Raw genomic sequence first — 16,076 nt, forward strand, 5'->3', positions numbered from 1 at the left:
GTTTTAAATCATTACTTGTTATAACTCTGTTCAGGTTTTGGTTTTCTTCATAGTTCAATCTTGGTAGGTTGTATGTGTCTAGGAATTTATCGATTTCTTCTATGTAGGTTTTCTAACTTACTGGCATATATTTTCTCATAATATTCTCTAATGATCCTTTGAATTTCTGCAGTATTGGTTGTAATGTCTCCTTTTTCATCTCTGATTTTATTTGGCTCTTCTCTTTTTTTCTTAGTTTGGCTAAAGGTTTGTTGGTTTTGTTTATCTTTTCACAAAACCAACTGTTTGTTTCATTGATCTTTTGTATTTTAGTTTCAACTTCATTTATTTCTATTCTGATCTTTATTATTTCTTTTCTTCTAATTTTGGATTTGATTTGCTCTTGCTTTTTAGTTTTTAAAGATACATTGTTAGGTTGTTTATTTTAAGTTTTTACTTTTTTGATGTAGGTGCTTATTAGTATAAACTTTCCTCTTAGTACTGCATTTACTACATCTCATGGATTTTGATATGTTTCCCTATTCATTTGTTTCAAGAAAATTTTCAATTTCCTTCTTAATTTCTTTTTTTTTTTTTCTTTCCTTTTTAATTTTTAATGACCAAAACAAAGCATCTAAAACCGCAGCTTCTGGAAGAACCACTTGTTCTTGCCTGTCTTATATCTCTCTTCAAACTTGACCTTGGCCTCTCGTCGGGCCTTGCGTTTAAGAGCAGGATCTCTGAAGACATCCTTATTGACGACAGTTTTGTCCAAGGGGATATCCACAGAGTACCTTGTGGGCATTAGGTGATTGTAGTTATAAACTTTCACAAAAGACTTGATCTTTGACCTCTTGGCGATCTTCTTCTTGCCCATGGCAGCTGTCACTTTGCGGGAGTAGCGGTCAATTCCAGCCACCAGAGCATGGCTGTAGGGGCGATCTGAGGTGCCATCATCAATGTTCTTCACGATGACGGCTTTGCGTCCAGAGTAGCGTCCAGCCAGGACAAGCACCACCTTCCCAGGTTTCATGAACTTGCCCATGTCGGCAGCAACCACTCAGGCCTACAGCAAAAAGGAAAAACTCCTTCTTAATTTCTTAATTGACCCACTGGTCATTCAGGAGCATAGTATTTAATTTCCATGTGTTGGCCGGGCGTGGTGGCTCAAGCCTGTAATTCCAGCACTTTGGGAGGCCGAGACGGGCGGATCACGAGGTCAGGAGATCGAGACCATCCTGGCTAACATGGTGAAACCCCGTCTCTACCAAAAAATGCAAAAAACTAGCCGGGCGAGGTGGCGGGCGCCTGTAATCCCAGCTACTCCGGAGGCTGAGGCAGAGCTTGCAGTGAGCCGAGATCCGGCCACTGCACTCCAGCCTGGGCGACAGAGCAAGACTCTGTCTCAAAAAAAAAAAAAAAAAATTTCCATGTGTTTATACATTTTCCACAGTTCCTCTTATTATTGATTTCTAGTTTTATTGTGGTCAGATAAGATACTTGATATGATTTCAATTTTTTTTTGAAATTTTAAAGACTTGTTTTATGGCCTAATGTATGGTCTATCCTTGAGAATGATCCATGTGCTGAAAATATGTATTCTGCAGCCATTGGATAAAATGTTCTGTAAATATGTATTAGCTCCATTTGGTCAGATTAAATGCAGATTAAGCCTGATGTTTCTTTGTTAATTTTCTGTTTGGATGATCTCTCCAGTGCTGCAAGTGGAGTGTTGAAGTCTCCAGCTGTTATTGTGTAGGAGTCTGTCTCTCTCTTTAGCTCTAATAATATTCGGTTTATATATCTGGGTGCTCCAGTGTTGGGTGCATATATATTTATAATTGTTATAGCCTCTTACTGAATTGACCTCTTTGTCATTAAATAATGACCTTCTTTGTTTCTTCTTGCAGATTTTGTCTTGAAATCTATTTTGTTAGGTATAAGAATAGCTACTCCTCACTTTGGGAGGCCAAGGCGGGCAGATCACAAGGTCAGGAGATCGAGACCATCCTGGCCAACATGGTGAAACCCCGTCTCAACTAAAAACACAAAGAATTAGCTGGGCGTGGAGGCGGGCGCCTGTAGTCCCAGCTACTTGGGAGGCTGAGGCAGGAGAATGAATGGCATGAACCCGGGAGGCGGAGGTTGCAGTGAACCGAGATCGCGCCACTGCACTCCAGTCTGGGCAACAGAGTGAGACTCCGTTTCAAAAAAAAAAAAAAAAAAAAAAGAGTAGCTACTCCTGCTCATTGTTGGTTTCCATTTACATAGAGTATCTTTTTTCATCCTGTAGAATATCTTTTTCATCCCATTTTAGTCTGTGTGTATCTTTATAGGTAAAGTGTGTTTTTTGTAGGCAACAGATTGTTGAGTCTTGGTATTTTTTATCCATTTAGCCACTCTACATTTTTGATTGGAGAATTTAGTTCATTTACATTCAATGTAATTATTGATATGTAAGGACTTACTGTTGCCATTTTGTTATTTATATTCTGGTTGTTTTTTCTCCCTCCCCCTTTTCCTCCCTCCCTCCCTTCCTCCCTTCCTCCTTTCCTCCCTTGCTTCCTTCCTTTCTTTGTTTCAGGTTAAACATACCACCTGAGAAAAGTGATTTTCTCAGGTGGTATGTTTAAATTTCTTCTTCTTTTTTTTTTAATCTTTGTGTATCTTGTGTGTGTGTTTTGATTCAAGGTTACCATGAGACTTGCTCCATTTGTAGCCCATTATTTTAAACTGATGACAGCTTAACACTGGTTATATAAACAAACAAGCAAAGAGAAAACGAATAAAAACTCTACACTTTAACTTCATTTTAACTTTTTGTTGTTTCTATTTATATCTTGTTATACTGTCTATGTCTTGAAAAGTCATTACAGTTATTATTTATGATAGGTTCACTTTTCAGTCTTTCTACTTAAGGTAGTTTACATACCACAATTACAGTGTTATAATAGTCTGTGTTTTTCTGTGTGCTTATTATTACCAGTGAGTTTTGTACTTTCAGATGATTTCTTCTTGGTCATTAACATCCTTTTCTTTAAGACTGAAGAACTTCCTTTAGCATTTCTTGCAGGACAAGTCTGGTGTTGATGAAATCCCTCAGTTTTTGTTCGTCTGGGAGGATCTTCATATCTCCTTCATGTTTGAAGGATTATTTTGCTGAATATACTATTTTAGGATCAAAGTTTTTTCCCTTCAGCACTTTAAATATGTCATGCCAGTATCTCTTGGCCTGTAAAGTTTCCACAGAGAAGGCTGCTGCCAGACGTATTTGAGCTCCTTTGTATGTTATTTGTTTCTTTTCTCTTGCCACTTTTAGGATCCTTCTTTATCTTTGACATTTGGAAGTATTAAATGTCTTGAGGCGGTCTTATTTGGATTAAACCTACTTGGTGTTCTATCACCTCCTTATACTTGGATATTCATATCTTTCTCTAGGTTTAGGAAGTTCTCTGTTATTATCTCTTTCAATAAACCTTTTACCCAGATCTCTCTTTTTACCTCCTCCTCAAGGAGGCTATTGAGGCTATTTTTTAGATCTTGTAGGCATGCTTTATTCTTGTGTCTCCTCTGACTGTGTATTTTCAAATAGCCTGTCTTCAAACTCACTAATTCTTCTGCTTGATCAATTCTGCTGTTTAGAGACACTGATGCATTTTTCAGTATGTCAATTGCATTTCTCAACTCCAGAATTTCTGCTTGATTGTTTTAAATTATTTTAATCTCTTTGTTAAGTTTATCTGATAGAATTCTGACTCCCTTCTCTGTGTCATCTTAGATTTAATTGAGCTTCCTCAAAACAGCTATTTTGAATTTTCTATCTGAAAGGTATCAGATCTCTCTCTCTCTGGAATTGGTCGCGTATGCCTTATTTAGTTCATTTGGTAAGGTCATGCTTTCCTCAATGGTCTTGATGCTTGTGAATATTTGTTGGTGTCTGGGCATTGATGAGTTAGGTGCTTATTGTAAATTTTACAGTCTGGGCTTGTTAGTACCCATTCTTTTTTGGGAAGGCTTTCCAGATATTTAAGGGAATGTGTAGGTTGTGATCTAAGTCTTTGGTCACTGCAGCTATATTTGTTTAATGGGGCACTCCAAGCCCAGTAATGCTGTGGTTCTTGCAGGCTCGTAGAGGTACCACCTTGGTGGTCTTGGTTAAGATCTAGGAGAATTCTTTCGATTACGAGGCAGAGAGACTTATTCTCTCCTCTTATTTTCCCCCAAACAAATGGAGTCTCTCTCTGTGCTGAGCTATTCTCTCTGTGTGAATATTGGCTTTACAATTGACTTTACATACTGAATATGCATTCAATAGAAATAGTGCTTCACATTTTGATTGTTGATCTTTTCTTGGACTAGCAATATGTAGTATGATACTATCTTGTGATGGCAGGCAGTGGCAATGAGCCACAGCCCCCGGCCAGACACATCATCACCGCTGTAAATCACCAACAATCTACAGTATTCTGTGTTTCCAAATGATTTTGCTCAACTGTAGGCTAATGTAAGTGTTCTGAGCTTGTTTGAGATAGGCTAGGCTAAGCTATGGTGTGCAGTAGGTTGAGTGTATCAAGTGCATTTTTGACTTACAATATTTTCAATTTACTTATGCTGGGTAAAACACCATCATAAGTACAATAGCATTTATATGGATTTAACAAAGCAGCCTAAAGAAACCTGTAGAACTCATCACAAATATCTGTAGGTAATTAACTCAATTGTGGACAAAAAAGTAGATATGTAAATTATTTTTTGCCTGTAATTTGGTAAAGTTGTCAAGCATGGAATGTTAGGTGTGTCCCAGCCCACTTTTCTCTTTTTGTCTGGGCTGATTTTCTTCCTGAGCATTTCATGTTGTCCTCTGTGTTCTGCAACCCAGCTGTGTGCTCTTTCTTCTTCTTCTTCTTCTTTTTCTTTTTTTTCTTTTGAGATGGAGTGTCGCTCTGTCACCCAGGCTGGAGTGCAGTGACATAATCTTGGCTCACTGCAACCTCTGCCTCCAAGGTTCAAGTGATTCTTCTGCCTCAGCCTCCTGAGTCACTGGGATTACAGGCGCATGCCACCATGCCTGGCTAATTCTTGTATTTTTAATAGAGACGGAGTTTCACCATATTGGTCAGGCTGGTCTTGAACTCCTGACCTCAGGTGATCCGTCCGCATCGGCCTCCCAAAGTGCTGGGATTACAGGCGTGAGGCACCGCACCCGGCCCTGCTCTCTCTCTTAAAATTTCTCTGTGCTGTTACCCAGTTTGCAAAGGTATCCTTTTCACGTAAGTCATGTCAAGTTACTTCTGTTTCTTCTAGGACTTGCTGCTTTTGCTGTCATGTCTTAGGAGCTCACTTTCTTTCTGCTTGGTTTTTCTTATGACTTGTTTAACTCAGTCTGGCTGTACCCAGCACAGAGGCACATAACGGGCTGTTAAGCTTGGTGATTAAATGCATTGAATAAATGCATGAACACTCTTACTTAAGGCTACAGTCTTTCTCCTTGGTCTACACTGGGTCTTTCTCTGGTTTATTTATCTTTTCAATGGAAATCAGGTTACTAGACTGTTTAAACAACAATATAAGATACCATTGATAACATTTGTCAAGAAATGCAAGATATCAGAATTTTATAGATAACAGCATATATCCCATTGTTATATTGCAGCAGGTTTACAACTTTGTGTGAAGTTTTTGTTTTTCAAACATTTGTCATTTGTGAGGCCTGTTGCTTAAAATACAAACACAGTTCAATTCCACAGGGTGTCAGGTGGGTTCATATTTGTCAGAAGAAAGTACACACCCACAAACATTTTAAGTTTTAAAGTAAATACCCAACTTAATCAGCAAAGAATTATACATCTTATTGGAAGTGAGGTCATTTTATTGGGTGAGATCTGATGCAGTTTATCTCTGCACAGCTTCCTGTGAGCTCCAACATTCCTAATGGGATAGGTCTACTGAGGAACATCCTGGGAGGCAGGGGTATGGTTCCTGTGAGTTAGGGTTTTAACAAGCTGAAAAGTTCCATTCTTGTTTTGCCACTTCCTTTTTATTCGCAGAAACTAGACTCTTAACTTACGGACTTCTTCTTTCATTAAATTTACAAACATTAGGTTCTCCTAATTTTTTTTTTTTTTGGGACGGAGTTTCACTCTTGTTGCCCAGGGTGGAGTGCAATGGTGCAATCTTGGCTCACTGCAATCTCTACCTCCTGGGTTCAAGTGATTCTTCTGCCTCAGCCTCCCAAGTAGCTGGGATTACAGGTACCCGTCACCACGCCCAGCTGATTTTTGTATTTAGTAGAGATGGGTGTCCACCATGTTGGTCAGGCTGGCCTCAAACTCCTGACCTCAGGTGATCCACCCACCACAGCCTCCCAAAGTGAGGCTGTGCCCTACACAGTAGAGCCACTGTGCCCTACCAGGTTCTCCTAACTCTTAATCCAAATGCAGAATCTAGAAGCTGATATCCTTACTTGGGCATGGAAAGCAGGGCTTAAAGGTTTCTATAAAACGTTTCAAACTCCAGGGTCCAGAGTCCCAAGAAACCCCTTTCTTCAAGAATTTTTACTGACTTGACAATCTCCTGTGATCAGACTCTTAAAGGTTATCTGTGATCATCAGAGACCCTTACCACACTAGCTCTTGACAAAGGGATTAAGGCAGTGTATGCGTCAGCTCAGGCTGCCATAACACAATATCACAGGTGGCTTAAACAACATAAATTTATTTTCTCAGGGTTCTGGGGGCTGAAGTCCAAGATCAAGGTGTCGGCAGGTTTAGTTTCTCCTGAGGCCGCTCTACTTGCCTTGCAGGTGTCTGACTTCTCCCTGGGGCCTCAAATAGCCTTTCTTCTGTGGTATCTCTTCCCTTCTTATAAGAACACCAGTTCTGTTGGATTATGGCCACATTTTCATGACCGCATTTAACCTTAACTATCTTTTTACAGGCCCTGTTTCCAAATACAGTCACATTGTGGGCGTTAGGGTTTTAACACATAGATTTTGGGGGATACAATTTAATCCATAACAGACAGAATACCGCACCATTGGTAACCATTTCAGAGTAGCAGATTCTCTGCTGATAAAAACGTTTTTATCTGTTATACATTGGTTAAGTGCTTGGTTTTGGGAGCTAAGCTGTCTGCATTCATGCCCTTGCTCTGCCACTTGCTAGCAGCTGTGAGACCTTGGGCAGGTTACTTATCTTCTTTCTGCCTCAATCTTTGCATCTGCAGAATGAGAATTATCAAAGATCTAGCTCATGGAGATGTTGTGAGAATGAAATGAGTTAAAACATGTAAAGGGTTGATTACGGTTGGTAGCACGTAAGAAATGCTCGATGAACGTTAGCTATTCTCATTGTCAAGAAAGGTTACTTTTGGTTATGGACTGAATTGTGACCTTCAATATTCATGTGTTGAAGCCCCAACCCCCAGACCATCAGAATGGAACCAGATCTGGAGATTAGGCCTTTAAAGAGGTAATTAAGTTAAAATGAGGCTGTTAGGGTGGGGACCTAATCCGATGTGACTGGCGTCCTCACGAGAAGAGGGAGAGACTCCCGGGCCATGCATGCACAGATGGACGCCCTTGTGAAGAGGCAGCAGGAGGGGCTGTCTGTGAGCCAAAGGGAGAGACCTCAGAAGAACCCAGCCCTGCCGGCACCTTGTTCTTGGACTTCCAGGCCCCCAAACATTGAGAATATACATTTCTGTTATTTAAACCACACAGTCTGTGGTATTTTGTTATGGCAGCCCTAGCAGAGTAATACATGCCCTAAAAAGAATGAGCCTAACAAGGTCCAAAGTATTCCCTTCTAATTAAAATTAGGTGGCTCCTCTTTCTGCCACGATGACAATGTCCTGATTAGAAGTCACTTTGTCAAAAGAGACTACATCGTGAACACCCAAAGAATGGTATGTTTTTAAAAGGGTACTTTCTCTTTTTGAGGATGCTCTGTTGTACATCTATGCACTTAGGAGAAGTGTGTTTTCATTACCTGCTTGGTAATCCCTCTGAGATGCAAATATAATTATTCTAATGCAAATCTTATCACATATTCTCAAGAAATTTCAGAAATAAAACCAATTATTTTTGTTTTAAGACAGATGGCTTGTTTGTGTGTATATGAAATATTCTTTATCTTTGAAAGAGATTGTCTAGTTAGAGAAAGATGGATGGTAGGCAAAGGACCCCTAACCTTGAAGGACACAGCTCCACAGTTGAGAGCTGCCTGGTTGGTCAGCAGGGACAGTATAGCAGTGACCAGCACTCAAACTGCTCTTGGTTTCACAGCAGTGACCAAGTCAGGCTCATGTTCTTCAAGTGGCTTCATAACACTCCAGTGGAGGATTTATGTCTGCGAGTTTTCCTGTTTCTTGGACATCCCAAAGACTGAACTTCTAACAGAAAACTCTAAGTGGGAGGCATATTTATACCACAGAAACCGCTATTAGTGGGAGGAGAAAATGTTGTTTTTGGCAGTGTAACCAGGGAGACAGACCTACCCCTTCAGGGAATAAAACAAGCCCTTTCTTTGTGATGCTCACTTTTTTCATCCCGTTGAATGAGGAGTTGCAAACTGATATCTCACAGGCCAAATCTGGCTCGCAGATGTTTTGTTTGACACGATGGTATTTACGCAGGTTTTCAATTTGAGCATGTTTAGACAAAGCAAGTATTTTCTAATTTGGCACAGTTCCCACCACTCTCTGTTGTCTTACATACAACACACTGGTTCCCACTCATTTATGTGACTTGACTGGATCCTGAATGCATCTAGCTTGCAACCTTGGTTAAATTGTTCCCTGGCCACAGTTAGAGACTTTGCTTCAACACAGAATTTTTTTTTTTTTTTTTTTTTTTAAAGCTTTTGAGGTTTGTTCACTATATATAGATCATGGCATACTTTCATTTGCATTCAATGCATTCTGATATTTGAGGGATTTGGAACACTTGTTACGGATACAAATTTTACTGTAGTCAGTAGGAATCAGATTTTCAAATCGCCAGTTTCTTCTTTTACCTGGAAAATGAGTTTTCATATTATAGTTCACACATGGGTTATTCTTAACTTTAAGTCTCGACTGGTGCTATCCAAAATGGTAGCTGCTCGCCACATGTGGCTACCGAGCACTTGAAATGTGGCTAGTCTTAACTGAAATGTGTTGTGAGGGTAAAACACACAGTGGATTTAAAGCAGTACAAAAATAATGCAAGATATCTTTTTAATACTTTCTTGTATTGAAATAATATTTTTGAGATAGTAGGTTACATAAAATATTGTATTAAAGTTAATTTCTTCTGTTTCTTTTTACTTTTGAAAATGTGGCTACTAGAAAATAAACCATTGCATAGGCGGATTGCACTGTATTTCTATTGAATGGGTCTGGGCTAGAAGTTAAACAAAATGAATATCTAACGACATTAAGTTTACTGAGTTCATGGCACCATATGTTGAGTTTATTTATAATCCTTCTATAAAATCAATAATGAATGATGGCTTCAGTTTCCTGAAAGAGGCCCCTCTCTGGGGTGTGGTGTTAAACATGAGTGCTAACAGGCAAGAAATGTGCTGGAAAGATATGCAGGCATTAGGTAAACAAAACAGTCCAGAGAGTTTGGGTTGGAAATTAGTTGTTGCTTTGACATGTGGCATGATTCATCCCTTTGTACTCATATTTCTCTATCAGGCAGCTGCTAGGCTTCTTCTAATATACTTGCCTGTGTATGTCTGCACACACACACACCCCACACACAACTGTGGCTGGAAGCCTCTTTTAGGAGTTCTCTTGGCATCTAATGTGAAAATTCCTTTCCAGTAGGAAGTGACCTTGGTATTATTTTAAAACCCTAACTATTAGAGATCATTCTTGGACTCTTTTTTTCTTGGTATGGAAATGAGAGACAAGGAAGTTATGAAATTGATATTGAAGAATGTATGAGAAGGTAGGAAGCAGATGGGAGACTGGAAAGAGAATGGAAGTTGGAGGGAGACAGGAGTTTGCATGTTGGTTCTGAACTCACCAACTGTGACTTAGGCAAATCTCACACTCTCTGTGCGTCAGCTTTGTTTATAAAAGGTGGTGCTACTGATAAGCACTTTACAAAATTCATATGCAGTTCAAAGGAGTGCTTTTTAAAACTTTAAGATTCACAAACTTACATTTTTATTAGGGAATATAAGCTTTCATTTAATAATCATTATTATCAATAAACATTTGATTGCTAACTAGATGCAAGTTACTACCCCTAGAGCAGTGTCCTGGTTTAGAACACTCAAAACCGAAAGCTTTACTCATTGCTGAATTTGGCCTCGTATCTCCTGTGACCTTCACTGTCACAGAGAAGCGTTAAGTATGTTTCATCGTGCTCTACTGTTAACTCATACCTCACAGATTAGAAATATAATTCTGAGATTGGTGAATTCAATCATGATCCTGTTTGTTGTGGCCAACAAATAGATTATTTAAACATTGCTTTGCTGTCCTTTTAAATCAAGATAAGAACAATTTAATTCATTACTGATGGCTTTAGAATGGATATTTCTCAAGGAGCTGATTAATTTGGTTAGGGCTTCAGGTACTTTGGTTTGCTTCCCTCTATTCTTTTTCATAAATTCTTCTTTATTTTCTTTTTAAGTAAACAAGTTTTCACTCTTATGATACCCTGTGCCATCAAAGTAACTTTTCATTATTTTAAAAATCACATTAAAAAAATTAAAGAAAAAATGCAGAATATAAACTGTCCTCTGTGTTTATTGTTGTGGGTTGTTTTTTTCCTTTACCTTTTTTCTTTCTCTTTTTTTTTCAGACGGAGTCTCACTCTGTCGCCCAGGCTGGAGTGCAGTGGTGCGATCTCGGCTCACTGCAAGCTCTGCCTCCCGGGTTTATGCCATTCTCCTGCCTCAGCCTCCCAAGTAGCTGGAACTACAGGCACCCGCCACCATGCCTGGCTAATTTTTTGTATTTTTAGTAGAGATGGGGTTTCACCGTGTTAGCCAGGATGGTCTCGATCTCCTGACCTCGTGATCCGCCCGTCTCGGCCTCCCAAAGTGCTGGGATTACAGGCATGAGCCACTGTGCCCAGCCTACCTTTTTTCTTTACCTTTTGTTTTAATGGTCAGCTTTTTATTTGTTTCATTTTTTTATTCTGAGCCAAAACATAAATCTTGGTGGATGGAAAGAAGATGGGTAAAAGAGAGAAGGTAGAAAATAAGCCCCACTAAGAAAGAGAAAGGAAATAGACCCACCACCAATAAGGAGATTAAAAGGTAACGTGAAAAATAGTGTGTTCAACTGATAAACAATCTCTCCTTACTAAACTCTAGCCAGAGTCCTCTGAATCCCCTTCTTGACTAGGCCTCTACCGTGGCCTATAAAAATTACAGACACTCAATACAAATGATGTCGTCCAGCCCCCCACTCACATTAAAAGACTTAAGCAAGCATTAACTTAGTTTCTTGCCAATCAAGGCCACATCTCTAGGTGACTTTAGCTTCCCTTAAAGTGCCTGCTTGGGGAAAGCTCAAGGCTACCAAAAGAATTGACTGTTTGTTCCAGCTGATACCTGACCATAGGCCCTTGACCATCCTTTCTTAGAGCATTCACTAAAAAGGGCTTATTGTGAATCTTTCCTCTGTCCTTTGGGATATACGTGTACCTCCTACAACTCAGGAGTGTCTTTCTCAAGGACCTGAAAGCCATTCCTCTGAGATACTATCATAAGGAAGTACAGGGCGTCTGTCTCCCAGTGACCATGGGAGGATGCAGTCCTGACTTTGATAACTGTCAGCTGGCAGACGCAGCTGGTCCAATCAGCATTTACACTGACCAACCCTTTGCAATTTTTTTGCTTCCCTGACTACTGAGCCCCCATTGTCTCCACTCCCTACTCCATTGCTCTCCCTTTAAAATGCCATCATCTCTGTACAAACTGAAGTTGAGTTCTGTTCATGTGGGACCCTCTTCTAGTGCAATTGTATATTGGTGATTACAATCTATCCTTACCATTTTTACTTCTGTCCAGCTTTGTTTATCTTTGATAGAATGCACCCCAAGATTACCCCCTATGAGTCACATTCTTGTATAACGCCTTCCCCTTGAGTGTGTGGAATCTACAACTTGCTTCTAACCAACAGAATGTGAGAAAAGTGATTGATTATCACTCTTTGATTTGGTTACATTATCTTAGACTCCATCTTAGCATACTAGTGTATTAGTCTATTTATGTTACTATAAAGGAATACCTGAGACTGGATAATTTATAAAGAAAAGAGGTTTAATTGGGTCACAGTTCTGCAGGGTGTACAGGAGGTATGGTGCCAACATCTGCTTCTGGTAAGGCTTCAGGAAGCTTCCACTCATGGCAGGAGATGAAAGGGAAGCAGGCGCATCACATGGTGAGAACAGGAGCAGGAGAGCGAGGGGTGAGAGAGTGGGGAGGGGAGTTTCCAGACTTTTAAACAACTGGATCTCAAGTGAACTAACTGAACAAGAATTCACTTATTACCAAGGGGATGGTGCCAAACCCTTTATGAGGGATCTGTCCCCATGCTCCTGTCACCTCCTACCTGTTTCCACCTACAACATTAGGGATCACATTTCAACATGAGATTTGGAGGGGACAGACATCCAAACTATATCAGCTAGCAAGAAATCCTCCTGCTGTTTTTGAAGAAGCAAATGGTCATGTTGTGGACTGCTTTTGGAGAAGACCTCAAGTCAGGGAACGGTGGGTGGCCTCTAGTAGCTAAGGATGGCCTCCACCAATAGGCAGTGGGAAGCAAGGGGGCTCAGTCATACAGCTGCAAGAAAATGAATTCTGTCAACAGCCTGAATGAGCTTGGAAGCAGACTCTTCCTAAGTTGAGTCTGCAGATGAGAATGTCACCCGGCCAACACCTGGACTGTAGCCTTATGTGATGCTGAGTGGAGGACCCAGCCACTCTGTGTCTGGACTCCTGATCATGGAAACTGTGAGATTTAAAAATGCATGTTCATGTGGGGCTTAACACCTAGGTGAGGGGTTGATAGGTGCAGCAAACCACCATGAAACACATTTACCTGAATAACAAACCTGCACATCCTGCACATGTATCCTGGAACTCAAAACAAAATATAATTAAAGAAATATTTTAAAATGCATGTTGTTTTAAGATGCTAAATTTGTGTTCATTTGTTACATAGCAATAGAAAACTAATACAGTTACTACATATATTTCTATGCTAAGTTTTTTTTTTTTTTTGAGACGGAGTCTCGCTCTGTCGCCCGGGCTGGAGTGCAGTGGCCGGATCTCAGCTCACTGCAAGCTCCGCCTCCTGGGTTTACGCCATTCTCCCGCCTCAGCCTCCCGAGTAGCTGGGACTACAGGCGCCCACCACCTCGCCCGGCTAGTTTTTTTGTATTTTTTTAGTAGAGACGGGGTTTCACCGTGTTAGCCAGGATGGTCTCGATCTCCTGACCTCGTGATCCGCCCGTCTCGGCCTCCCAAAGTGCTGGGATTACAGGCTTGAGCCACCGCGCCTGGCCGGAGCTAAGTTTTTTTTTTACTTTAAATTTTTAAAAAATTTTTTGCTATAAAATTTCTCAAACATAGAGCAAAGTCAAACAATGTTTATGGTGAGCACCTATGTATCTACCACTTAGATTCTACCATTAAGATTTTACTATCCCAGCACTTCGGGAGGCCGAGGCAGGCAGATCACGAGGTCAAAAGATCAAGACCATCCTGGCCAACGTGGTGAAACCCTGTCTCTACTAAAAATACAAAAATTAGCTGGGCATGGTGGCTTGCGCCTGTAGTCCCAGCTACTCGGGAGGCTGAGGCAGGAGAATCACTTGAACCTGGGAGGCGGAGATTGCAGTGAGCTGAGATCATGCCACTGCAGTCCAGCCTGGCAACAGAGAAAGTCTCAAAAAAAAGAAAAAAAAGATTTTACTGTACTTGTTTTATTACATTATCTATTCATTCATCCATTCGTCTATCCACCTATCAATCCATCTTACTTCGCGGTGCATTTCAAGGTAAATTGGGACACCTCTACACTTCCCCCTAAATATTTCAGTACTCGTATCATTAACTAGAGTTCAGTATTTCTTAATAGTTTTCTCTTTTAATGTAATATACAATGATGTATACAAACGTTAGTGTACATTCACTCAGTCTGACAAATGCATACACATGTGTAACCCAAGCCTCTATCACAGTAATTATTGAGCATTGCCGTGACCCCACTAACTTACCTCATGTCCCTTCCCAGTCCTTTTCTGATCCTACCCACCCCGCTCCTTCCAGGAAACAATTCTTCTATTTTTTCCCCCCATATTAGTTATGCCTGTCCTAGAACTAAATATAAATGGAATCATATAATATGTGCTGTCTTGAGTAAAGCTTCTTTCATTCAACATAATTTTAAAATATTTTTCTGAAAAGTTGAGTGAACAGTTTCTTAGGAAAAATGTATAATCAAAAATTTTTAAAAATTTCAAATATTTACCTGAAAAAAAGACATGGGGTCTAGAAGTCTAGAGGCAAGTATTTTTAAACTGTCAATGAAGAGATAATTTCTATGCAGTATAAATTTATTTCCTAGCATAGATGTAGATTAAAAAACTGTCCAAATTGTTTCACTAAGCTGCCAGAATTCCAATACCAAAATAAATCAATATAACACTCAAAAAAGAAAATAAAATGAATTTAAATAGAAAATAATACGTTATAACCAAATAGAGGTTATCCCAGAACTGCAAGGATAGCTGAATATTATTTTAAGGATCAATATAATTATCTCTACAGGTAAAAAGAAATCCCTTGATTATCTTGATATATGTCGTAGGAAGGCATTGAGGACTTCTGGTTAAATATGAAAATGGATTATGTGCATTAGTTCAAAAGAGTCCAAAACACCAGTAAGATAATGGTAAGGAAATACAAAAGTGTAGAAACTTTAATGGAGAAAGAAAACTAGAGAGAAGACCATAATGGACTAAAGAAATCAATGCAATTCTGAAAGAAAGAAAGTAGATGGAAGAGCAGTGGGGATGCCAACCAGAAACAAATTAATGTGCACCACTTAAGCCCAGAAAAGCTCAGCAATGACAATAGCAGGTACCCATAAAAGTCAGGATATGGGTGTGCGGAAAACAAGGTGTACTGCTGAAGTTTGTATCTAGAGCAGTTAGACCCTGAGATTCTCTCCTCACCTCCCACAGTCAAACAACTCTCCATCTCTGACTTGGAGGAAGGGCTCAGAGTTTTATTCCCTGGAGACCTTAAGACAGAGAGATGTGGACTGGACACTAGGGGTAGTTGAGGGTCGGGGTTGGGGGGGTCCTACTAAAAACAGTCATTAAGTTGAGAATGATGAGACCAAGATCCTTTCTCCAGTTCAGTGTCCAGGAGGCAGGCAGCCCGGCCTATGCCCCTCAGAGTAGAATATTTCTCTCTGGAAATAGTGATCAAGCTAAGAGAAAAGACCTGCAGAAATAGACATTTTTATTCCTTAATGACATGGCTGGGTCTATGCCAATTACTTCATGGTGAGGGCCACCATTCTATAAGCCTTTCACAAACACAAGCCTTCCAATCAGCTTTTTAAAAGCAAAAACATTAATGAGTGATTAAGAATCATTATATAGGCCGGGCGCAGTGGCTCAAGCCTGTAATCCCAGCACTTTGGGAGGCCGAGACGGGCGGATCACGAGGTCAGGAGATCGAGACCATACTGGTTAACACGGTGAAACCCCGTCTCTACTAAAAAATACAAAAAACTAGCCGGGCGAAGTGGTGGGCGCCTGTAGTCCCAGCTACTCGGGAGGCTGAGGCGGGAGAATGGCGTAAACCCAGGAGGCGGAGCTTGCAGTGAGCTGAGATCCGGCCACTGTACTCCAGCCCGGGAGCCCGGGCGACAGAGCGAGACTCCGTCTCAAAAAAAAAAAAAAAAAAAAAAAAAAAAAAAAGAATCATTATATATTTAAGGAAATATCTTAATGTGAAACTATTCAATACAAAAGAGTTGAAATAGATCAAAAAGAAACTCAGGTAACCGAGACAAGGCAGAAAACAGAATACAATTTTAAAGAGACTATCAATATCTTCAGAGAGATA

The 16,076-nt window shown here is 40.2% G+C and overlaps 1 pseudogene across 1 annotated transcript; it reads right to left on the bottom strand.

Annotated features, from left to right (window-relative positions):
- Positions 1-573: 573 nt before the first annotated feature.
- LOC104678686 lies at positions 574-1,059 on the bottom strand (annotated as a pseudogene). The gene has a single exon (XR_750223.2). The product of XR_750223.2 is annotated as a 60S ribosomal protein L27 pseudogene (transcript).
- Positions 1,060-16,076: the final 15,017 nt, after the last annotated feature.

This window comes from Rhinopithecus roxellana, chromosome 16 (genome assembly GCF_007565055.1).
Source record: "Rhinopithecus roxellana isolate Shanxi Qingling chromosome 16, ASM756505v1, whole genome shotgun sequence".
Lineage (NCBI taxonomy): Eukaryota > Metazoa > Chordata > Mammalia > Primates > Cercopithecidae > Rhinopithecus > Rhinopithecus roxellana.